Here is a 26,374-nt window from a genome sequence, read left to right as displayed (position 1 = left end):
AGATGTGATTTTAATAGAATTGATTGTATTAATCAATTCAATTCTACTATTGTGCTATTCAACATAATTTATTCTGTCTATACTAAGCTTATGAAAAATAGCTTCCGAACCTATTTGGCATTCAATATTCAAACACAAATAGCTCAGCCACTATGAATGTCTTGCTATTGTTATCAGAAAACACTATTGGTTGGTACTGCTTACTCTTTCTATGATTAAATTCAATGCGAGTTCTGCTTTTGACTAACCTTACAGCAGAATCAGGTTCTTACATTTCACCAGAGCTAGGCAAAGACACCAGAAAAGTAGCTGTAATTATCTTTTGCTCAGATTTGCAATCCACCTTGAAAATGCAAGAGTCAACTGGCATCTGCATCACAGTAGCTTTTGTGGCCATTTTGATACCTGGTTTTTATGACTTACAGAATAGATTTTATTGAACAGTTATAAAGATTTGTGGCTTATTTTTAGACTTAGCCTTGAGACGCAGACCCTGTTCCACCTTCGGAGAGACATAAATGAAGTTAATATTATAGGGCTGAACAGTACGAGTTGGGTTTCATCCACAGCAATTGTAGGCTGGTGTTGGTTGCATAAAAAAAAATATTTGTGAGGCACTGAGATGAGATCCTGAGCCTGTTTGAGACTAGATGATTTTAGTCTTGTTACATTTAACATGACAAAGCCAAAATTGACAATGAATTTTTTATTATACCATCTATCTGAATATATATGTAATCATGTTTCCTTCTCTGCATTTTCATAAACACCTACAATGTGAGCAGCAGATAGGTAGCAGCATAACAATGCTGGAAACATAAATAAAACTAATTCAATCAGGGAAACAAATAAACAGAAACAAACTGAGTTTAAATTGCACCTAAAACTAATAGAGGTGCCCTTTAATTACCACGTGAGTCAGTAAAAATGGGAAGCATGGTGGGCAGAGAAATGGAGAATGAGGCATAGCCTTAGAACATGCTGAAGAAATCAGGATGAAGCCATGTCCTTTTCTGAAACCATTGTAGCATTCCAGTAAAATGAACAATCTGGAGGTGGTAAAATCTGTAGAGAAATTAAGGCCAGCAAAAGTATCATTGGATTTTACCAGTAGGAAAACAGATATCGTAACTTCTAGCAAACAGATGGGGCTGTTTGCTTTATAGCAATGTTTTCTATGTTATTTTTAGGTCAAATGAACAGTTTAATTATCTTTTTTGCTGGGTTAGCCTAATGCAACCAATGGCAGAATTCAGGGTGGGCTGTTTTAAAAGTTTCAGAATGAAGGGCCAGATTTTACAAGGTCGAATAGTCTCACCCCTCAGTACCCATAACTGGAGCCAGATGTTGCAAAGTACAGATGCACCTAAATAGGGTTGGTTTTCAAAAATGTTCAACCCATATTAGCTCCTCTTCTTTTGACAACTCAGATGTAGATGCTGACATCTCTTGAGGAAAAACAATCTGTCCCCCAAAACTCCATCTTCTTCCCATAACTTAAAATAATATATATTTGTATTTGCTAACACTGAAAATACACTGAGTTACACATAAAGCATATATTCTACCTAATTCTTTACATCACTTTTTGGAATAACCTCTGGAACCGTTTGTATTCCCCAACTGATGTCTCAGTTACCAATGTAGACCTGGAAGGGAGCTCCTGGACTACTGACCTCCCACTGTTACAGGGGATAATAGCTGAAACAACAAAAGCAAAGTGAGTATCATCCTAAGACTATTGCTATGAAACACAAATAAGCACCTGAGACTGCCTCACACCGCAGAGCATCCTGAAACACTGGAGATCAGTGTTGTAGAGGCAGCATATTCTCATCAGCAATCTTTTTTCTCTGAAAGCCCCAGTTCTCAAACTTGGAGCAGATGAGGTCTGTAGATTTATATTCTGCATTCTATTTGTCCCCTTGGATCAGGCTGTGCCAGAAGGTTTGGGGTGCAATGGCATGGGGTTATATTTTGCTGCTGTTTTGTAGGGCTGCCATGACTATTTTATTATGCTCTGGTGAAAGCCATATACAAATATGATTATAATTACTGTCAGGATGCTTTGAGCTCATGGCTGAGTATCGTTAAACAAATAACAAGAAGGAAAAAAGGCTGAGACTGGCAAAAGGACTAGACTCAGTTGCAAACAGAACTGGGATTTTATACAATGAGGTGTCAAGGCGACTGCAATGCACTGACTGTCATGGCTCCCATAGCAAAGTAAACTCATTTCAGCAGGCGCATGACATTTTCCAAGCCCTGCTCCCAGCTTACTCCCTTTACACGCCCGTGCCATTAATTATATATAACAACTTATATACCGCACCTGTTTTAGAAACTGATATGACTAATCCATTGCAAAGAAGCCACCAAATGCCTTTATGATGATACTGACTCATGGTCACAACTGACCAGTACCTACCCACTAGTGACAGGTGATATATAGGCCCTTTGATTTAAAAAGTGCCAGCTTTATCATTCATTTAATTCATAACTCACATGTGAGTAACCACTATATATTTCTTATTCTGAGAGTACTTCATATATTATAGTCTTTCACTGCTGTCAAATGCCAAGCAAAAATCATTTATTTTTGTAACGGCTTTTGCTCTTTACAACAGCACACACGCACGCACACACTATATATACATTCGATATATAACTTTATATATTTTATATAACTAGAAAGATGTTCTTCATTTTTTATTTTTATATATTATATAACTATATAAACATACATACATATATACATACATACATACATATATACATACACACACACACACACACACATATATACATACATATATACAGACATGGAGGCACCAAATGTCTGGACGCAGTCTGGTCTTTGGATTCTATCATAGTACTCTAAAGGGAGGATGGAAGGTCTGGGCAGCCTCTACTCCTCCAAAAATTCCTGCCTAGGCATATGCATCAATAATTTGTGTGGCCCTCATGCATATACCATGATCCAGGAGAATTGATGGTTGCTACCACCACCATTGATATATTGTGTGTATGTGTATAAAAGCAAAAAACATTCATTTAATATATATACTTTATTTAACTATAAAGATGTTCATTTTTGATTATCTGAATATATCTATTTCATTAATATATATACTATTCTGATCTTTCATTGGTATATTATATGTGCGTGTGTGTGTGTACAGGCAAAAATCATTTATTTATGTAACGGTTTTGCTCTTTATAACTATATATATATATATGTAAACATGATATATATGTGTGCAAAAGATATATATATCTTTCATTAGTGTGATCTTTCATTAGTATGAAATAGAATGAAAAATACACACACCCACTAATAGAAGATCAGACTATAACGATGTTCATCTTTGATTATTTGAATATATACATATATATTTCATTCAGGTACATATACTATTCTGATCTTTCATTGGTGTGTGTATACATATGTGTGTGTGTATATACATATACACATATACACACATACATATATACACACACATATACACACACACCAATGAAAGATCCGACTATAAAGATGTTCATTTTTGATTATTTGCCCATTTACTGCAAATTTAGTTAAAACTCTGTTTGGTTTTATCATCACTAGACAAAATAAGCATGACAGGATATTCTCAGCTCTGGATTATGTAGATAACACAGAGAAATGCCATTTGCATTTTCATTCTTTTCACAGAGCAACAAACCCATGCATGCAAGGAAATTAAAATTCAAAACTTAATTGGATTTTCATACTCTCTTTAAACAGGTAATATTGTTTTTCTTCTCTTTATGATTGTATTCAAATGCTGGATTTAATTCTGAGAGTGTGCCATTGAAGGTTAGAGGCCTTTGGTTCTAAATGGTTCATTTAACACTATTAAAAAAATCTATCTTACCTCAATGTGTTTGAGGATTTATATTGTTGCAAACTGGTATTTCAATTTTATTCTTAACCAAGTAAAAAGCTATAGTAATGGGGTGTTTTTCTTGCTATTAACACACATATAGATACACACACACACACATTGACCTCTCATGATTTATCCCTTTGTGCTCATATATTTTATATCCTGGACAAGGCAAGTTTAAAAAAAAACCCTGAAGGCAAAGTTTGTTAGCATATATATGAAAGTCTGTAATAGTACAAGGAAATATGGGATATAGTTTATTACTTAGTCTTCTCTTCTCATTATCTTTAGCTTCCCTGAAAATTGGTAGCGCCTGAGATAGAATTGAAGAGGCACCATCAGTGAGTAATCAAGGTAGTCTAAACTTCCATTCGGCTAATCCAGAATAGAAACTAGAACTCCTCAACCACATGCAAATCCCGTGCCTTAGCCTCCCTTCGCGGTAAACCAAGCTGTAGAAAAAAATCTACCAAAACTTACTCCAAAAAGGAAGCTGTCTAAAATTAATTCTCATGTAACTTGCCAGCCAGTCATGAGGAAAAAGCGTTTACAGTAATCACCAGCAGGCAGAGCAAGAACTGGCCCTGGAAAATACTCAGCCAGACTGTTAATACTCGACTGAGAAAGATACCAAGCATTGGAATAGTGCTCGTTTGCAGCCGTTGTAATTGTAGCCCATAAGGAGGGACAAGTCCTCCTTATAAGTCCGAGTTATTATTATTGACTCTTTTGCAGCTTGTTGAAGCTACAACATCTCTGCATTTTTAAATGTCTGTCATGACTACATGTATTTTGCAGCACTGCAATGTAGGCTTCTTCTGCAGCAAGCTAACATTGCTCCACACATCAAAGCCAGCTTGTTGCCAGTTTTCCGCATGAACTTCCCCTGATCTGCATAGATAGGGAGAGTAGTACTTTGGCCTTGCTCTAATTAAGTCCACATTCATCCCCATTTCTGCAAAGCTTATGCAGAAGAGTTTTGCACACTACGTATCTACAGAGCACCAGCAAACAGCTGTACCCAGAGTTTGGAGGCAGTTGTTGTAGTAAAGCCATATATTTACATGTCATAGGTTGTACCTTTGAGCCAGCTGAAGCCCATATTGTAGATCGGGGCGGGTCAATTATTTTGGGCAGGGGGCTGCTTACTGAGTTTCAGCAAGCCATTGAGGGCCGCATGACAGGCAGCCCAGGGCAGATTAATATTACTTTTCTAAATTTTTTAGGGGCCCCGCAGGCCCAATAGAATGGCCTGGCAGGCCGCATCCAGCCCCCGGGCCGCATTTTGCCCATGCTTGTTGTAGATTCATCACAAGGTAAGAAGGGAAGGCTCCTGTTTTTTTCCTGATGCAGAACAGGATATTTGAAACCACAAAAATGGTTTCAGGGCATGAAAACAGGTCCCTACTAAAGCCTAATGGGCTTGCGGTTGACAGGCAGGGATGGAGAATAAGCTATCTTGGTTCCTCCCTTCAGATATAACAGGCAGCAGAGCTGAACTCGTGCAGTGGGTGTTACAATTTGCTGCTTGTATAGACCATGAAGAAATTACTATCTTTTCTGTCCTTCCCCTAAGCTGAGTAATGGGAAAGCCAGGAGGTACCATTACTTCCTTGTTGTCTCCCTGCGGCAACGCAACTGTGTACGCACTCAAGGTTTATGACAAACTTTCCAGTCTGGCTAGACTGTAGATTACTCACCATCTCTTGTCCATTGTGTCCCTGAAGGATTAATTTAAGCAGTAACTAGATTCCAAACCCTTAATGATTGTCTAACCTTCTTGGAATAATTTCAGGTTTTCCTTCTTTCCTGTTATTTCTAGTTGATGTGTGTCAAAATCACACCTGAAGACAGAAACCACCCACACTGCAAATCTGTACGGAGTGATATATGAGCAGAGCATCATCTGTTGTGAGTGAGGGGCTAATTATAAGCCTGTCAGTACATTGGGGAAATGTCTGACCACTCATGTCAGCTGATCAGCAGGGGTACGAGTGTCCTCACTGAAGTATAAAATTATCCACAACAAAGCTGCACTTCACATTATATCTGTTTCAAGTGCAAGGCTTGAGGCTTATCATGCCAGACATTTTTCCATATATTTGGTTTTTTCACTGCAAAGGTAACTCAAGTTTCAACACCTGCCACAAGCTACACAAGTGTGTAATTTAAAAATGTATTCTGGCTTCCTAAGTGTTGACCTTCCTAACAGACTATCCAAGTGATGCTGATCGCTGGGATAAAAAGCCAGCAGGTTATATGGAGCCATTCCACTTTACACCAGGTGAGACCCTGGCCCTCATTTATATCTGTGAAACAAATTCCATTTTCCCCATAAAGATTAAAGAAATGTCAAACCCAGTAGATAAAAAACATTGCATCCACCCAAATCTTCACCCCCCCCCGGCCATAAATCCTGAAATGTATATGTGAAATGCAGATACACATATAAAATCAATATATCCAGACTGTATTTATTCACATACAATATTTACAAAAATTGTGTGTGGGGGGGGTGTCTTCATCAGGGAAACTGATTTTCTAGCCAGAATAGCAGCAGTTGCATTTCTATTCAGGCAGACCTGAACAAGTCAGTTGACTTCATGATTCATTATAATCTACTGAATTCCTGCTAGTTCCTCTTCACTCAACAGTTTTAATAACCCACTCTTCTGTTTAATGGTCTTAATGTTCACTAATTAAGCAATCCTTTGTTTCACACTTGTACTGAAGAATTTTCAGTTTAGCTATTCCAGGTCTCTCCTCCTATTTCACAACCCTGCAGATTGTTTTTAGCTCTTTTCAAAATCCTAGATCCACCCATGGAATCCAGTCTTCAGCTGCAACTACAATTTCAGCTTTTGGTTGAACATGAAAAGGGAGGGCTAGTGAACTGAGTGATAATTAGGCTCAATCTCTGCTGTATGTGGCCATAACTTGGCAGGGAGGAAAATACCTTTTTCTTCATTCCACCTTCCCAAAAACAATGTGTGTGTGTGTCTTATCTGAAGGGTGTGGTACATAAGAAAATATGATAATTGAAAAGGGGGGATAAACATACAAATATTTCCTAAGGCCATTTACTATTATTGTTATTATTATGAATACTACTACTTATAATACACACTGGAAATGTTTAGACCTGCCCCTGACAGCGTGGTACCCTGGCGGCACACAGGTCATTTTTGACCCTACTACGCAATAGCAACAAGCTACTGCAGAGTAGTAGCGACATAGCTTGTTGCTACTGCACAGAAACAGAAGGTCATGCTTATTGCCTGCTGATGCTACATTACCATAGCAATGAGTTATGTTACCATAGTCAAACTTGTCTTTAAAAAAAGCAGCCAATTTCTGCCACAATTTATACCAGAAAACTTCATTATGTATCCAGGCAACATTTTCTATGGAAGAAAACTTAATTTTCTTATCAGCTCTAGTAGTGGGTGTTATTTTGTTTGAGATTACTGATCTTGTGACCACCTTCATCAGAGGCTAGGCAGTGAGAAACCTTTGGGCATTTTTACACGTTCCACAGGTTGCAGGGTGGGGGACTTTAATTAGAGCAGCTCCAAAAGCCATTCTAATTAAAATGCCCAGAGCAACTTGTGTATCAGTGTCTCCACACTTCAAAATGGTGGTAGGACCACTTTATCTCAAGTTCATCAAACAAGCTTTAGTTAAAGTGCCCTCATCGCCATCTTGAAGTACAGGGATGCAGATACATGAAACAGAGGCTGGCTGGAGCACAAAAATTACCATGCTCCAATGCACTATAATTAGGGTGCATCAGAGCAGCCCCCCCAGGTCATGTGCAGGCACCTGTTGTGTAAATTAGACCTCCTACAGTCAAGCACTTGTTACTAAGTATAGTAGAAAAACAGACTGGACAGAGGAATAAATATTCACAGCAGAGTGCTCCATGCACTTCTGCATTGGAATACCAATCATGTACAGTAACAAGCCGTATCCAGAGCCCCCTGAAGTCAGTGAGCAGCTTTCCATTGACCTCAGTGAGAGTTTGATCAGGGCTTAGTTTGCTGTTTCATAACTAAAGTCAGCAGAGCAAGAGATAATTCCCTATCATGCTTATCTCACTCTCAAACCATTATGGAAAACATTGTAAAGGTCTGTTTTAATTAAATGGGAACTAAGCACACACCTCTCTTGTATTTATAGCTGTACTAATGTTAGTCCAAATGAAGTGTAGGACTTATTAAACACATCCAATATCTAATTATCTAGCTTTACTGGAAGCAATTAAGACTGTCTCGTTTACACTACACGAATGAGTGGCCTGAGCTGTTCAGTGGTCAGCATCATCAAAATAAAGCAATATGGTCCCTTTAATAGAATCCCTATGGGCTTAGGGCTGTCTCTTTTGCAGTAGTGGCAGACATACAAGTATCTGAGTATCTCACAAGGACTTGTATTTTGTATTTTGTCCTCACCACACATCTGTGAAGTAGGGAAGTATTTTTATTCCTATTTTCCAAACAACGGAGGGTAGTGTCCACATTTAATTCCATGCTCTGCCACAGACTTTCAAAGTAACCTTAGCACCTTTCTGTGACTTATGGTGTCTACAGACATTCAGGGAACTGCTCCAACTGATGGCACTTTACATAAAGTGCCATGAGTTAGAGCCTTGTCCCCTCTCCAACCCAACAGATATTTGCCTGTTGGGTTAGAGGGCTGCAGAGCCTGCCTGCACCAGCCCTGGTCAGCAGGTGGGGGCACTCCAGCAGCCCCGAAGGAGGCTGAACTGCCCCTTTCCCCAGTCCCCCCACCAGCTCCAGGGCTGACAGTGAGGGAAGGAGAGGGAGCAGGATGGCGGCACAGAGCTGCCACTGTTTTGAATGTCCAGAACTTGGGGAGTGGGGAAAGGACCCAGCTTAGCCAGGATAGCTGGGGGGGGGGCATGAGGTGAGTCAGCTCTGTTCTATCATAGCTCCCCCCCAGCTCAAGCCATTCAAAGCAGCTGGCAGCTCTGTGCTGGCTGCTTACTCCCCCACAACTGTCCTGGGGCTGGGGCTGGGCCTGGGGCTGCACTGGTGCTTGCTGGTGTGCACCAGCCTAGTCCCACCCCCACATGGAAAATGAACCCCGGAGAGAACACAAGTTTCCTAAGGCACGCTGCTTTAGAGCGCCTTAATCTATTACCTCATTTGACCAGGGTTCATTTTTTGTGCGATCGGCCATTTTAAAAGGACCCGGCAGCTGTGCACATGTGTTACATCATGGCTGCAGAGTGCTTTCAGGGGCCTGATTGCATGAAAAATGTTATTTGCATAAGTGCCTTCAGCTTCCCAAGTCCCAGGTTCCCATGCTAACCACTGGGTCGTCTCTTATTGCTTATGGTAGTCCCATGCAGGATCCACTGCAGTTAATGGAGTTTCCTATGGCTCATGGCGAGGGTTACCTAGAAGCAGAACTGCAAGAAAGAGCAGTACATCAAATAAGACTGCCAGGGCATACACCAAGGGGAAGTCGAAATGGCACAATGTTCTGAAAGAGGCTGCTGAGGAACTGGAAGGTGGGAAGCCAGGTTAATGCAGTGCTCCCCTGCTGATCAGTGCTAATTAACTCAGGAAAAACTTTACAGTACCAGAGCTCTAATGCTTCCAGTACCTGAACTAGCCATTCAGAAACAGCTTGGGGGCATCGCTACACAGCACTTCGTTGTGTCACATAGACATAGCTAAAGATAAAGCAGGACCAAAGCAGTTGAAAATTTTGAGGGGAAACAAAGGAAGGCATTATAACTTAGCAGAGTTAAGCTATTTTACCAAGAAAGCATCCCACGCATACCAGCCATGTAGTTAAAAAGGAATTGTTACCACTGTAAACAACCTCTGCAGCCACAGAGGGATAACAGCACTGTTTTATAGGCTCGGAGAGCCCAGGTGCCCGCTTGGAGGTGAAGATTAGGTGAGTAAGAGCTGCCTTCATCACCCTGATCACAGCTGGCATGTTTCCAAATTCTCAGCTCTGTGGCTTTCACCAAAAATACCTTATCCCACAAGAGGAGGACAGGGGACATAGCATGGAGGGAACCCTTGGGACCCGCAGTTACACACTTAAACAAGTGTGAGGAGGACAGCAGGTGAAAGCAGAGGAGAGTGAACAGTGTGGGCAAACTCTGACATCCTTGCTCCCGAAACGTAATCAGTAAAACACTGGAAAAGAGGAACTTTAGCTATTCTAGAAGAGTGGGTCACTGAAACAGGGCTTTTATTCCTGAGCATCTAATACTGAAGCTAGGCAGGGAGTGCTGTGGTAAAGAGAGACACAGTGGCAAGACACAGTGAGCTTTCAAACCCTGACTAATTTGTAGTAGGATACACATCAACCAGGAGCCTTCGTCCACCAAGGGACCAGTAGAATCGGCGCTGCTTTTCATTGTAAAGTTGGGGCAGTTCCTTGGTTGCAGAAGTTTCCTAGGCAGTGAAATACCCCAAAGGCAGGCCTCACAGTGTGACAGAGAGATGAATTTTACCTTTATTATTGGTGTCTCAGCAAATTAGCCATATACTCATGAAACTTGGGAATTCTGGCAGGATTTGTGGGGGCTTAACAAAGGGCATGTGGAATAAGGATAAGGTAAGGGAGAGTCAGGAATAAAAGACCCATCACTATGAAGATGCCTAGTGATCAGCAGTAGAAGTAGAACTAAGGAAAGTCTGCTACTGTTGGTAGCACCCACGGAGCTTGTATGGATACTGCACTATATCTGACTTTTTATTTAAGCAAAAGCTGGCACTGTACTTAAGCAGGACAGACCTGCTCTCCAGGCCACCATCAAAGAACCATGCTAGGGAGTGCCATTGTGAAGCACGACATGCTCATTCAATGCATATTACAGACCAAAGTAGATGTAACATAGCTATCTTGCTATGATGATGTGCATGCACCAATAATCTCACCCCAGACAATAAGCTTTTGCCATATGCCGTAAATCACATTAAGCACAACCGTTATATCGTGCACTGCACAGAATGGGAATGTATGCACCACACCCATTGCACAAGAAATGGGAATTAATCCAGTGTGGCACTCCTTGGGGCACGGTGATCATGTAGATATGCCCCAGGTGTCTTGAGTCTGTAAAAAGAGCACATGGTACTTTCAGTATCTTGAAACACCAGAAACCCAACGCCAGAAAACAACATGCAACATTAACAGTTTCAAAATACTTGCGTTTAAGAGTGCAAAGGACTTGTCCTTAACTGAATCAGGACAGCACAAATGAGGAAAGAACCCAGGATATGGCCGACACTGAAAAAGTCACTTGTTCACATCTCCCTAGAAACAAGAGTTTCAAATACCCAGGTGCTGCATTGAAAGCATTGCACCTACTGCTTTTACATTTTTTAGCAGTACCAATACCTGTGTATACACTCATTTGTACTGAATTCTATACTATTTTAATGGGTCATTATAAAAGCTTATCCCACCATCCACCTGCTACTTTTTTTCTATTTGTATTGCTATGCAACAGCAGATGCTGCCTTATAATACACGTAATTGTATGTAATGATGTAGTGCTATTATACAGCAAATTTGCACAGAAGCAAGAGAGATTGACATGAACACTTTGATCCTGTACTTGGTTCAAAAGTGAATGGCTTGTGATTAGACAAATCTCTAGGAAGATCCTGAAGTTAAAGATTTTCTGATCTTAGAAGCTGAGGTTATCTTTCTAAACTGGAATATTATACTTGAGACCCGTAATAATGTGTAATGGACCCTTTAAATATCTCCATTTTTTTCCCTCTGACTGCCCTTGTAATAGTTTTCCAACCCCCCCTCCCCACCCCTTATTAAAAGCCATGAGTGCATGTGATAGGGAGAAAACACAAGTTAGAGTTATCACATCCATCTTTGTTTTGACAGGATGCTGTACCCCACGATGCAGACTGCAGCAGGTACATCACTCCTACTCCCGCCCCCAGATGCAACACCGCGCAAATGTTCAGTTCATATACGCTCTTAAAGGAGAGGAGAAGGTCACCAGGCACTTGCAGCATATCTCCTCCTGATTCTGAGCCAGAACACTTCCTTTCCCCAGGGATATCTCTAGCTGTGTGGTAGACTTGCCAATTGCTACCTCTTTTCTTAAACTGCTTCGGTAAAGCAGTCTCATACCTCGACCCCTTGGGAATTCATCTAATTCTCCACTGGGCCCACTCTCAAAACCTGGGAGGAAGCAAATAGGCAGCAACATAATTGACAAAACATAAGGTGCATCTTTTTTTAACAAGAATTTAACAGATGTAGCAGTGAATACACTCAAGCACATTTGAATGATTTCAAATGGCCTTCAGAAGAAAGTGCAATATTTTCCCCTAATTTTGCCCCTTCCTTTTTTTTTTTAGACATCTGAATTTTTTTTTTTTAATTTGCTATTTAATAAAAATGTGAAACTCCTGCTGTACTGTTGGTTCACAATCCAGGGGAAGGGAGAAGGGCGCATGGGCAAAATGCTTTCTCCCTCTTTTGGAAATTCAAAGTGTCATCAAAATAGAAACACTGGAACTCTTTTGACTATCTCTAGTTTTGATGGTTTATCATGCTGTTTTAAATGGGTATCAGCAGGGCTTCACTTCTCATGTGCCTGCTTCCAGTTATCTGCCTCTTGCAAAGCTTCCTCCGACTGATCAAAATCACTTCCTAAAAGAATGTTTGCTCACATTTTCCATGCGGATATGTGAAAATGGCATTTGGCTCCTTCAGGCCTCCACAGCCTGGTACTGCTTCAGGCTTCTTCTGCCTCAAGATGGCATGAAAAAACCCAGTCGAATGCCGTGACAGATGTTAGTCACGTTGCTTAATGCACTGCTGCTTGGCACACAGATACTCTGCCAATAAGTGCAGCATGAGAATGCACATAAACCGGAACAAAACTTCATCATCCCATTTGATTTCTTTACTTGACCGTCATGACAAATAAAACCCATTTTCTCTCATTTTTAATCCCTTTCCTGCACTGATGAACCACAGTAGGAGGAAGCATTCAAATGGCCTTTCCTCAGAAATATGATCCCCCAATCACGGTCAGCATCCTGAAAGCCTGGAGCACTCTCCACAAGCATGGACCCTGTGGGACACTGCAGTGACACACCTCTGGGATGCTTTCCCCTCTTTTGCTGGATTCTGCGGCTAAGGGGCTGGTATAGTGATCTGGGGACCACGTTGCGAGTGCAAACCTCAGTGTGTGTCCCTGAGCTTCCCTGCAACAGCAACCCTTGTGGGTGTGAGACTTCAGTGATCCGTGGGTGCTTCTTGCTGAACACCCAGCACTGCTCTCAGCCTGTTCGAGCGATGACATGACATGTTTTTTAGCCTATTTAGAAAGGACGTGTACAAGTCCATGGGGTTGGACAGGATGCATCCAAGGGTGCTGAGGGAGTTGGTGATGTGATTTGCAGAGCCAGTGGCCATCATCTTTGAAAACGTGTGGTGATTGGCATAGGTGGAGAAAGAAAATATGATTTGGGGGGGCTGGGTGCATGTGTGCGCAAGCACACGTGCCCGCACTCTCCCCACCCCTCAGCAAGTAAGTCTGACATGGGGAAGGGGCATGGGGGGGTCAGATCGAGGCCACCATGGTGAGGGAAGGAGTGCGTCAGAGACTGGGGCAAGGGTTGGGGTAAATGGGGTCCTGGGGCCGGGGCAGGTTGTGGCAGGCTTGGAGCCCTGCATTCAGGGGTGCAGGAGGGGCTCCTGCCACTGGGTGCACCCCGGGGCAGGCACAGGGGGCAGATGCCACCCTGATCTGTGTGTGGGGTAGAGGCAGCTGCAGCTGCCACTGCCACTGCAGGCTGTGCTCTGCACCCTGCTGCTAGTGCCCAGGCAGCTGCGTGATGCCACGTGCCTCCCACATGCTGGCTGTGCCACCTGCCCAGCAGTGGGAGGCATGTAGTGTTGTGTGGCTGCCGGGGCACCAGCAGTGGAGTGCGGAGTGCAGCCCACAGCGGTAGCCACCTCCAGCACAGATGGGAGGGCACACATCCCCTGTGCTTGCCCCAGGGGTGCACACAGAGGTGGGAGCCTCCCCCGTGCCCCTGGATGAGCTGCCCAGGCAGCGAGTGTCCCATGACCCACCCCAGGGCCCCATTCACCTCCCCTGACTGTGGGGGCCTTGATCTGCCCCCTGCCACACCTCTTCTTTCCCCTGAGCCCCATCCCGTCCACACATTTACTTGGTCAGCTGGGTGCCAAACCAGACAGCCAAGCCAGGCGGAGTTCCTGGCTGCCTGCAGGCTCCGGCTGCTTAGCTCTGTCTGTGCACGCCCCTCCCCACCGCTGCAGCCCCCCAGAGCCTGCACTCAGGCTCCCTGCATTTGTGGGGACTAAGCCCTGTTAGCCCTGGCCTTCTGCTGCCGGTGGTGATTGGAAGAGGTCTTGGAAGACTGCAAAAGGGCAAATAAATATAGTGCCCATCTTTAAGAAAGGGAAGGAAGATCCAAAGGAACTACAGATTAGTCAGCCTCAGCTCATTTCCTGGAAAAATCATGGAGCAGGTCCTTAAGGAATCCATTTCAAGCACTGTTCGCAGTGGTGGCAGATGACAAAACAAGGAACAGTGGTCTCAAGTTGCAGCAAGGAAAGGTTAGGTTGGATATTAGGAAAAACGTTCTCACAAAGAGGGTAGTAAGACACTGGAACGGGTTACCCAGAGAGGTTGTGGAGTCTCCATCCTTGGAGGTTTTTAAGCCCCAGATAAACAAAGCCCTGGTTGGGATGATCTAGTTGGGGATGGTCCTGCTTTGAGCAGGGGTTGGACTAGATGACCATCTGAGGTCCCTTCCAACCCTTAATTTCTATGATTTTATGACTACTTGGGAAATAGCTTCCTAAGTCTCAATTACTCCTTATATTCTGAAAAATAGTCTACGAAATCACATGATTTTTTCCTCTCTTGCAAAGGGCTTAACCCATACTATGCAGGCAAGGTTCTTTGAGTAGATGTGATATCTTTTATTAAACCAACAGAGTAGTTGGAAAAAAGTTCTTGGCTACAACCAATAACCCACACTATGGCATTAACCTAAATCAGGGGTGCCAAATATCTGGTCTGCGGAGTCACATCATCCAGCCCCCAGTGCTTGCCCTGGGTCTCAAATGGACCCATACATGATGCACACCAGACTGGGTCTATGTGTAGAGCCCAGGACCTGTGGCCCATGTAGCGCCCACCCTGGAACCCATCCTGCGTGTGGTACCATGTAGGGCTAGATCAGGACGTTTCCCATATGCTAGATCTGGTGCCTCCTCTGACCAGTCCACAACAAAAGCTGCACATGGTGCCCACTACAGCTGGTCCAAGTCAGGGCATGTGCAGTGTGGGTCCCAGAGCAGATTGAATGTTATTAGTAGATGTTTAGAATAATGAATCCAAAAGGATGACAAAGCCATTAGGGACATACAGATCGCCCGAGCGAGGGACTAATGTAAGAGAGATGGGGGTGAGGACGGGAACACAACTAGATTACAGAAAATACAAGGTTTGCCAACTTATTACAGGCAGTGCAGTTCTGGACTAGCCAGAGCAGGTGCTGGATCCAGAGTGTGGAGGGTAAGGTAGGGGTCTGTGGGCCTGATCCAGCCCATGGCCACCATCTTTCATTCTTCATCTGTCCCATGGATCAGTGCTGCCCCACTCACCTGCCCCATAATCTAAATGGTTTGACACCCCTCCCCTAAATGCTCCTTGCTTACTCTGCAGTCTTCCTCCCTGGCAAGCATTTGCTATGGAGTGGAGTGGGGTAAAAGGGAGACAACTCTTAAAAAGTATCCATAACTGGAAAAAAAGCAGCCCACAAAACTAGCCAAGCTAAAGGGCTTAGGTTGAAAAATACAGATTTTATTTTCTCTGTTACCCCAAGAGTTCGCTCTGAGGGTGGCTGCTTTAGGGGGCTTCCCACCTCCCTCAGCTTAGGGCTGGATTGTACATTGGACTCACAGAAGGAAAAGAGGAAAAACCTTCTCCCCACTTATACCTCTATCTGTCCCTTGGCTCTGGGTGCACAGGATTGAGCTCTGCATCTGCTAACTGCAGGTGATGAGGAGGCTTTAACTGTATGCTCATATGAGCGGCACTCAAGGTTTGGAGGTTTTTTAAATCCACTACTGGTATAGATTAGAGGCACACTGCTACAATCCATTACAAAAGGTCTCAAAAGCACAAAGCTTGCCAGCACTGCTCCTGGTGAGATGAAACCTGCCTGTGACTAAGTCCTCATCTCATTATCTAAATTCCACCTCGTTTTCAGAGGCACCAGGATGTTTTAGTAAAAACATAAACGAATTGGAAAATGTCCCTTATATAAATATAGTTCACAGAGCTGGATACGCTTCCTTGCTTTGTAGTCAAGATACATGAAGGCTTTTACAAGCAAATGTGGGATGGGAAGAAGGAACAAAAAGTGCCCTAACACTCAACTGAAGGCATCTTTCCAGTTGCGTGACCCAGAAAGGAGGACCTTCTGAGGCAGCCAGCAGATCTGATCATTAGTTGTAAAACCACAACCCCTGCTGAAATAACAAAGCCAACTCTTCAACTCAAATTCTCACATTACAAAAACAGTAATGCTGTGGAGAAATGAATATTTTGTAGCCAATACAAATAAAACAGGAGAGAAAAGAAATTTAAAAAGGTTATAAAGTTACAAAACGTCATAGATGATTCAGATCGGCTTCACTGTAAGCAGGCAGTTCTCAAGATGGTCAGCTTCAAATTTGCTAATGTGAAAACAAAGGAACTCAATTAAAAGACCCTGATAACATTAAACACACTGCTTGCTCTAATGAATTTCCCTGGTCCACTTTTATAGCAACTACTGCAGTCTGAGATGGGTTTTTCTTTTCCTTAAAAGCATGAATTACAGCCTCATTCTTACTGTCAATTAAATCAAATAAACGCGTCTAAGTGCATTAGGAAGGAATACAAAACAATTCAATACCAAAATTAGTTAACAAGGAGGTTTTTTTAATGAGCATAAATTGGTGTAATTAAAATAAATCTATTTTCCGCGTTTCTTGAGTTGCTGCCCTGCAGCCATTGTTGAACTGTAAGACATGCCCTGCAATGAGGCTGTAGAATATTGTAGGTGAACAAACTGTAAGCCAACATTTGGCATCCTTGGGCATGTCTACAAATGCAATTAATGTGAAGCAATAAACTGCGGAGCTTCTTGTTCCCAAGTACATCATTTGAGCGTGCCCCTAGGACTGCAGCACAATGAACCAAGTCAGAGCCTCCCCAGCTGGCAATGGGTCTGGCGGGGTGTCAGACTTCCAGCCTGGGGCCGCTCCCCACAGCTCAGCATGCTGCAGAAGGGCTGGCTGGGGCATGAGGGTGCTTCAGGGTGAGGCTAGCCTGCAGGCAGCCCCAGCACTAAGGCTGCGTCTACACGAGATGCTAACTGCTCAGTAGCCTAATTTTACTGTGCAGTAGCATGCATGGCAAAATCCGTGCTAATATGCTACTTCACAGTAGTATTAAGCTACTGCACAGTTAGAATCACTAAAAAGCTGTGCGTCAGCACTACTGCACAGTAGTGCCAATTACTGCACATTGATTTAATACTTGGTTATCCAAGTACTATATAGGGCTGTCAATTAATCACCATTAACAGGTGCGATTAACCCAAAAACAAATGATTGCATTAATTTTTTTTATGCACTTTAATTGCTGCTCCTGGGCTGTGCATGTTGAGGGAAAAGCGGCCTCTCCGCCTCACTGCTGCCTCCCTGGCCATGTATGCTGAGGGAAAATCACGCCCCCCTCCACCATGTGATGGCTTGCAAGGACATCACATGGTGCCCCAGCACTACTGCATGCTGGGGGAAAAGTGCCCTCCACCCCTCATTTCTGCCTGCCTGGCCATGCATGCTGGGGGAAAAGTGGTCCCTCCCCATTACAGCCGGTGGGCCACACGCACACACCCGTGGCCAGCAAGCAGCTAGGCAGGGTCATGGGAACAGACTTGACAGCTGGTTCCAGATAAGTGCATGAGGGGGAAGGGTTGGAGAGCTAGGTCTTGGGGACCATCTAGGGTGTGTATACATGTGTGAATGGAGATAGGTGCCTGCTGGTGACTGGGGGAAGTTATTCAGGCATTGGGGCTCCTGCAAGGCAGGGTGAGATGCTTGCCACTCCAGCAGGGGAATGGAGCCCGGGGATGTGAAATCTTGTACAGTAGGCATGTGTCTTAATTTCCGGAATCAGAAGTGAATGTCTGTTCACTTGCTTATCACTTGCTTATCATATTTTTTTTGAGATCTTGCACTTAATTGCGATTAATTTTTAAATTGTTTCACAGCTCTAGTACTAAACTTAATGCGCTGTAACTACAGCACATTAATGAACATGTAGACATACCTCAAAGTACCCTTATGCCCCTGTGCTGCTGTGTAGTTTTTTTATTCTGCAGCAGGACAGTACTTGTATTTTCAAGTACTATCCTGCTGGGGAGTAAATTAGTTAATAGGGGCACATGTATAGTCTACTGTGCAGTAAAAATCTCATATCAATGTGCCCCTTGAGTTTCAGCTTACTTCATATAGGATTTATAACATCCTACATAAGGTGTGCAAGGCTGGCAGGATTTGGCCCCAATGTCTTTTAATGAGTATAAGAAAGAAAGATAAACATTCAGAGGGTTTTGCTTCTGTTGTTGAAAAAATGACGTTTTCTTTCTTGGTAATGTTTTTTGTATACTGAAAGAAGAAAAAATATATCCCTTTGAGTGCTGGTTTGTCACAAATTGTTGGTCTGCATAAGCCAATCTCTAAGCAATTTCAAAGTATACCCCACCTGGAGAAGCAGAAGCCAAAAGGCAAACAGAAAGCTGTAATTTGTCTGTATACTGAGGCCAAATTTAATTCCAGTATGCTACATGGAATCAACATCCACCCACTGCAACCCACTACAAGACCTCTTTGTCTCTCTCTCTTTCTCTCACAAAAGTAGTAACAATACCAACATTGTCCTCTGTTTCAGTGGAGAACGTATGATCATTATGGGAGCAGAGGATGGAAGGTATGTTTGTTAGTAAATCCATGTGCCTCAGATGAGGAGACCAGATGGTTCAAGGAGTTCTACTGCAAAAAGGTTGTGGTTGCTAATTCAAAACCATCCAAGGACAGAAAGGTTCACTGATTAATATTCAGCAGTTAGTGTGAAACTGGTGTAAAACTGGTGTAAAATATGTTGATCACAACTTCCTTCTCCTCACATCTTAACTGTCCCCCTGTGCCATCTGTGTAAAAAGGCACCAGAGAACAAATGAGCAGGATGACTATACTATAGTCCATTTTCACATCTAGGGTAGGGACAGAAATTACACATAAGCCACTATAAGTGATCAGAAACCAGTTCAAGTTTGCAACACAACAGAAGTTCAGTGCATATAAACCAGCTTTCCAAATGGCTGAAACCAGTTTAAGATAAACCTGGATGGAAGTAGTATCAGACTTTACTGATTTAGGTTAAATTGGTTTATTGAACTTCTGTCCCAGATCTGCTCCAGATTCAAATTAGTGCATATAAACCAGTTTGAAAATGGCTGAAACTGGTTTGAAATAAACCTGGTTGAATGTAGTATCAGACTTAACTGATTTGGCTCAAAATGGTTTATGCAATGTCTGTCCCAGTCCCCTTCCTGGTTTAAATTAAATCAGAGTCCCCCAACATCCCGGCACACTCTCTGGGCTGAGTGGGGTTCTCTGCACCATAGCGGGACTGGCCTCTCCTCTCTGCTCCCTGCCTGGAGCTTGCCACAGACCTGCAGACACAGCAAGTTTTGCTGGCTTCCCCATGCTCCCCTCTCCCCCATCTCACCACTCGCTGCTGAAGCAGGGATCCCTTCTTCCTCTCTGCCACAGCACACATGATAGCCAGCATGTGGTATGCTAGCTAATGCCGAGAGATAGGGGTGTGTGTGAGTATGTGTGTGTGTGTGTGTGTGTGAGTGTGAGCATGTGTGTGTGTGTGTGTGTGTGAGTGTGAGCATGTGTGTGTGTGTGTGTGTGTGTGTGTGTCCAATTTCATGGGGACAGGCAGACAGAACAGTGACCACTTAGAGCTTTTGGAATTAATCAACAGGTCAGCCAGTAAGCTGTTTAAGAAGTTTGAAGTAATGTGGAGAAAGGCTATTGTTTTGCTAATTGGGTGATAAAGACTTTTATCAGTCCCCTGGCTGTCTTGCTCGCCTATCAGTTTGCTGCAAACTGCAGACCGTATGACGAAGCAGGGAGGCAGACTGAAAAACTCTGTATCATCAATAGGTGCATGCACTGCACTCTCCGCCCACTCTTGCCTCAGAGTGCTAGCCCAGGGCTGGGAGCTGGCAAAACTCCCACCCCTTGAGCAGCCATCAGAGAAAAGCCTGGTAACTGTGCAGACAGACCTCCCAAATGAGAGAGTCCTGCCAGGGCCTGGCCACGCCCCCCTCAGCTCAGCTCCCTGCAGAAGGGAAGGGAGGGCTGCTGTAGCACTGCAGGCACGTGCCTGAATTTCCTCAGTCCATAGACTATTTGTCCAGTTTCAAACCAGTTTAGACTAGCCTGCAAAGACTGAATCAATTCAGGCTCAGGTTTTTTGAATGTCTGTCCCTAGCTTAGTAGTTTCTGAGTAACTCCTCCCCCCCGCCACCCTGCCATATAACAATGGTTGTATTATCTCACAGAACATTTAGATCTAGTCAAATAAACTAGCTAACTCTGGAGACAGTCAGGCTTATAACCCAGTGTCTCTCCTGGCATAGCCCAGAGGGTTATCCCTTGCAGCTGGAAATGAAGAGCTCAAAACATCTCCACATATTCAAGAATCCAGGCTGCAAATTAGCAGTGCCCCAATCACCAGCTTATTCTACGTGGAACTGAATGTGCATAATATTAAAGTCTCTAATTCTTTACAGGCTCCCCTTTTCACCTTAGAAGGTGCTGGCTTTGAGAAAGATCGACAGAGATAAGTAGCATGAAAGCCCAGGAACCGTTTTAGGGCGAGACCATTCTCTTTCCAATGTATAATTCTCTTCCCTTTTGTCGTGTGTCCCCCCCCCCATCCTCTGCTCTTTCAAGATCATTATCTCAATTCTACTTCCCTTGTACAGACTCTGCTCAACTTGAGTTCACAATGGCTCACAGCAGGAGGGACCAGGCAGAACTGCTACTGTAGGCTTTCTCTCTTGGGAAGCTTTACAATACTGCCTGTTATCCAGCAACTTGAAGTGTGGATGAAATGACACAAGTCTCGCAAACATACCCTTCGTTCACTCGACAAACCAGGGAGACAGCCTTGCCCTCACATTTTCAGTAAGGTTCATGGTGAGCCAGAAAGCTGCTGAAGACCAGGCAGCAGTTTTGACTCCTGATGCACAGTAAATCACACTGGTTTGCTGAAAAGCTGGGGAAGGTCACGTGTTCATTCCCCGGAGAAACATTGAAAACAGTTACTAAAAACTAGCACTTCTCACTGATGGTGTTTTGGGCATTTCAGAACAGAACATGCAGGGCACTGCAGGTGTTCCTGCTGATGAAATTATGCTTAAGGCAACTTATTGGCTGGCATTCGGTTGGATTCTGCATCCCAGATCTAAAAGCGGGACTTTCCTCTTCCCCTTCCCCTCAGCTGCAACACCTTTCCTTGAAGAGAAAGGGCTGGGTAATTATTTTCTCCTCCCTGGATTACAAAACGAACAAAGTATTCTGCTTCTCCATAGTAGCCTGTCCCTGCAATACCAGTGTGAGACTTGTATGCCGATAGAGAACAGGACTCCAACATGCCGTTCCAATCCACAAAGTCTGATTAACAGCATTTAATAAAAACTAAACAGTAGCGAAAGCAACAGGATTTACAAACTCTTCCAAGCGCAATGCCAGGTGAAAGAGAATACCAAGAGCTGACCAGCAAATACAAACAGGTAGTTGATCTAAAACAACGGTCTTATTAGAGTCAAGGCACCCCTTGGAAAATGTCAACTTTTACTTTTCACTCATTTTTTGACTACAGAAAAATAATGAAGCAATTCTTCTAATGCAAAGAACTCAGAAAGACCGCAGCAGGTCCGAATGTTTTTCACACTGGATTCCTCTTTGACCTCTCTGGGTGCATCTCCATGATTGTGCATGTGCATGTGCATGTGAGAATGGGGACAAATAGCAGTGGCACAGATATGTGCCGGGGAACACACCTGCACGTGTGCTCTGACACATGGCAAACTGCCCCAGGTGTGGTAGGAGAGGTCTTCACACAGCCCCACGGTGGGGAGGGAGGAGGGAGCTTGACACAGCCCCACGAGTGAAAAGGGACAAGGTCCAGCCCCAACCCAGTCCCTCAGGGAAAAGGGGATGTGACTTGGGCCAGCATAGGAAAAGAAGGCATGGCCCAACCTGTGGGGGAAGGGGTGCAGTCTGGCTCCAACCAGGTGCACAGGAGCCGGGAATTTGGTGGCGGGTGGCCATATTAATGACCACCACTCCCCCACTGCCAAATTTCCTAAACCATAGGGAACTCTATGGGCCACATATAATGTCTCTGTGAGCTACAATCGGCCCACAGGCCAGAGGTTGAGCACCGCTGAGTTAAGGCATGTCTTCACAGCAGTTCAGCAGTTAATCCAGGTTTTTTACCCCTCTAACCTGGATTAAGAAAGCACAGATTTGCTAGCACATGGTAGTCATGTGCTTTAGCTGGAACTCACCCAATTTGCAGTAAGGGAGGAGACCAGTCACTAAAATGCTGCCAATCTTCCAATGTTCTTCCCACGGTTCTCCCAAAGGACAGACAAGTTGTCCCATAATTGACTGAGAACGTGTGCGGACAGACTGTAGGTTGAAGACCCATAAGATGTATCCTCAGATACATGCAACAAGACAGGATCAGCACAGACACAGCAATTATGGCTGGGCTTTGTTGGGGGAATGCTCACACCGAGGCCATTCGCACCCAAGCTTCCTGAGTGCCAATCATTTAGTTTAACAGAATAGTGAAAACATGCCCCTGACCGTGGTCTTCATTTCAGGAAAGAGTAAAGAAAATATTAATAAAAATGTTCAGGAGTATTTACTGATATTTAAAAATGATTTGGTTGCAGCTATGTTGGGGCCCACGTGAGTTTTGCTGCCCAGCAATTCACTATTGTTAGCAAAGGTGATAGCACACAGCAGCTCTCCAGACTTGGTGATCTGAGTAAAAACCAGGGATTGAGAGCTACCTTGCAGTGTACTAGACACCACTTGAGGTCTTGACTGTAGCTCTTGGCTGGCTGTGTCTGCTTTGTGCTGCAGAAACTTCATCACATCAACCTAAGTACCTCCCAGGAGATATTCAGAAACCTTCCAGTTTAGGCTCATTATTTTGAACAGCAAGGTATTGATGCTAGAGCACTGTCTGTGCTTCCTATGGTTATTGCCTTTGACTTCATTACTCACAGTTTCCATGGGGCTGCCAAACAAAAGGATCATCATAGAATCATAGAAAATGTCAATGCATTGCTTTGAATATGTATGACATTACAGTTCATGGGGCAGGGAACTGGTCTGGGAGTCAAAAGACCTTGTTTTATTAATGGATCTGTCATTAAACCTGCTGTGTGACTTTGGGTAGGTCACTCCACCTCTGCCTTCTGTCCTCTCCTTTTCTTCTGTGTTTTCTATTTCAAGTGTAAGCTGCTTGGAGAAGACAGTTTCTCTGATGTGTTTGTACAGTGCCAGGCACAATGAGCTCCTGACTTCAGCTGAGGATCTAATCGCTGCCTTCATATGAATAAAATGATTAATATGAGTAGAAATAATAATTATGGGTTTTGTAGGCATATGGCAAACATAGCAATTTAATGATATTATTAGCATTTCTTAACTGTATCAGTCAGATTAAATCAAAGATTATAATGGTAACATTCAACTCCTGTGACAACTAGCGGGGAGAATCTGGTTGTTAAGAGCCCACAGCAAAAGACGTTGTTTACAAGGTGCTGTAAAAATGGTGCTGTTGTACTATTAAGTGCACATCAGTGTAATTGAATTCAAACTGTCAGTGACAATGGAGAGGGAGGAGAACGGATACTTGCCTATTCTCACATGGTGAGTGGCTGCCTTTGACATTTAGCACTCACAACCCCAATACTTCTCATGCAATGTGACACATGCACTGTGTTGGGTGGGTCTGGTTACATCCCTTCTTTTTAATCTTCCTGGGATGTGCCTCGGGGGAACTGGGAAGAGTGGAATAAAACCTCTGACTAGAAAGTGGAGATAGCTGAAACAATCTAAGAACATCAAAAAGGTTATAAACAATAGGGCCAAAAAAACCCAATCTCCCCAAACTATATGTAGGCATAGCTTGGGATGATAAATTTGCAGGGTACCATCATGTCTTTGCAGATACATAATGTTGCTATTCGTACTGCTCACTCAGTCTGACACTTTGGCAGGGTGCTAAAAATTGAACCTTATATCCTGGATCAAGTTACATGATCTGTGTTAAAATGACCAAAGCTGATTCACTCCAGTAGCTATTGCTATATTCAGTAAGTGTAAACCCCATAAGAGCTAAGCCTTTTCTTGAGTACTTGGAGATGAGCAAACTAGGAAGTCTTGAAATGTCATTAGCAGTGTGATCAACCCCAAGAAATCAAAAATCATAAGATTAAAAAAAAAAAAACACGACACTTTTTGGCTTTTTGTTCATTTGTCACCTCTTTTTTTTAACCTTTCAGAGTCACATTCTCAAGCCTTTCTCCACACTTTGAAGACTATAAACTTCTGTTGTAAGGAAAAGTTGAGATTCTCATGTAATTAAATACATGAGGCCATGAGTTTGGGCTTTATGTAAAACATCGAGTACCTTAAGACGTGCTATAAAATCATGACAGATGGCAACATGGCACTTAGCTAGCCTGCTGACTTAAGACAGGATGACTCAGGTCAGCAGAAGGTCGAGAAAAAATATATTCCCTCATCTATGCCATATATTTTCCTTGGGGCACAAGGCCTGATCATATCTCAAGTTAGTAGGCTGTGCCCAGGGGGGCCTAACTAGTGATATCTGACCCCACAGGCCTTGACCTCTGTTGGGCACTAATTTAAAAAATTGCCTTGCTGCAGCTCAAAGGGAGAAAGGTTCATTACACCCGTCTTCCTTTAGCAGACCCTGCCTTCAAAACTGAACTGAATCATCTCACTCTAGTAACGTGGCCAACAATTCAGTCCAACATAACCTCTCTGCATGGAAGTGGCACAACTTCCCAAATTATTGGGCAGGACTCATGGTAGAGGTGATATCTTTTATTAGTCATGATATCTTTTATCAATCAATCAATCAATCAATCAATCAATCAAAAATTCTTTTGGCAAATATTTGGGCAATATTTAAAGCTGTACATAATTACTCTTTTCCAGAAAATGACCACCACACTTCTGCACCTATTATATGGGACTGTAAAAAGATTCTCTTCCACTGTTTACACGCCTAACCTGATCTGTTAAGTGTTTAAATATCTACCTTCAACTGCACTATGAAATATTAAAAAACATAAAAATGGAATAAATGTAAAAAATCAAGTCTTAAAATATTAACTAACATTTTGCAATGGATATTTAACTTCTGTTAGGTACTGCTCTAAGCTAATGTTACCAGGGAGTTTATTTCTATTTCAGAAAAGAGCCCACTGACCATATTCGTACTTTATAATATTTCTTCTTAACACAAGGGATTAGCTGCTCATATTCACATGCAAATATCTCAGCTAATTTATTTTACTCTTTAAAAGTTGTTTAAATAAAGCTTTTCAAGGAAACAGTGCCTGTTTCAATTTATCTGAGTTGAAACTGGAACTATAAATCTCTTCAGTTTCCTTTATTGATCTGAGACAAAATTACAAATATAAATTACAGCCGCCGCAAATTAAATGCTCTAATGACTGTGTTTGAAAGCAAATGCAACAGTGTCAATACTGCATTAGATAAGACAGAAGGAGGACTGCAGAGAGCTGGCATATAACCTTGTGAAATCAGAAACTTTTCAACACAGAGGCACCTAGTGGGGGATCCAAGACCAGATTTCCCATTTATCCTTGACCAAAACACCCATCCAAGTACGAGCCATTGAAAACTTGCAGTTGGTTTAACATGATATCCATTAATGCACAGCCAACTCCCCCCAAAATTTCAGCACAAGCAGGGTAAAATGCACACTTTTCTATGTACTATCAACTGAAATACATAGATTTACCTCTAGATAGACTGTCCCACCAGTTTTCTTCTTTCAGTCTCACTAAAACATATCAGCAAAGGGTCAAGCTTTGCAAGGGCAAATATCAGGGGATTCAGCTTCAGGTAGGATATATTTCTCGGGAAGGAGTTTCTGTTTCACAAATCCGTGTAATCATCACTTTTCTGCATGGCTGACACTTAGACCCCACTGCACAAAGGTATCTGTTTACTAGGTCATG

The 26,374-nt window shown here is 43.1% G+C and overlaps 1 long non-coding RNA gene across 2 annotated transcripts in view; it reads right to left on the bottom strand.

The window, feature by feature from the left end:
- Positions 1-26,374, bottom strand: part of LOC149854977 (uncharacterized) — a 130,344-nt gene that overhangs the window by 76,095 nt on the left and 27,875 nt on the right. Inside the window, exon 3 of one of the 2 annotated variants that reach the window (XR_016438804.1) lies at positions 10,579-11,015. The exons of the other annotated variant lie outside the window; for it this stretch is intronic. This is a non-coding gene — a long non-coding RNA (uncharacterized LOC149854977). Of the gene's footprint in view, positions 1-10,578; positions 11,016-26,374 lie in introns of those variants that run through there. 2 annotated transcript variants of the gene reach the window in all.

Source organism: Crocodylus siamensis, chromosome 12, assembly GCF_052110815.1.
Source record: "Crocodylus siamensis isolate JL-2025a chromosome 12, ASM5211081v1, whole genome shotgun sequence".
In the NCBI taxonomy this organism is placed as follows: Eukaryota; Metazoa; Chordata; order Crocodylia; family Crocodylidae; genus Crocodylus; species Crocodylus siamensis.
The sequence above is the reverse complement of the archived record's forward strand: the minus strand, read 5'-3'. Positions and strand labels throughout refer to the sequence as shown.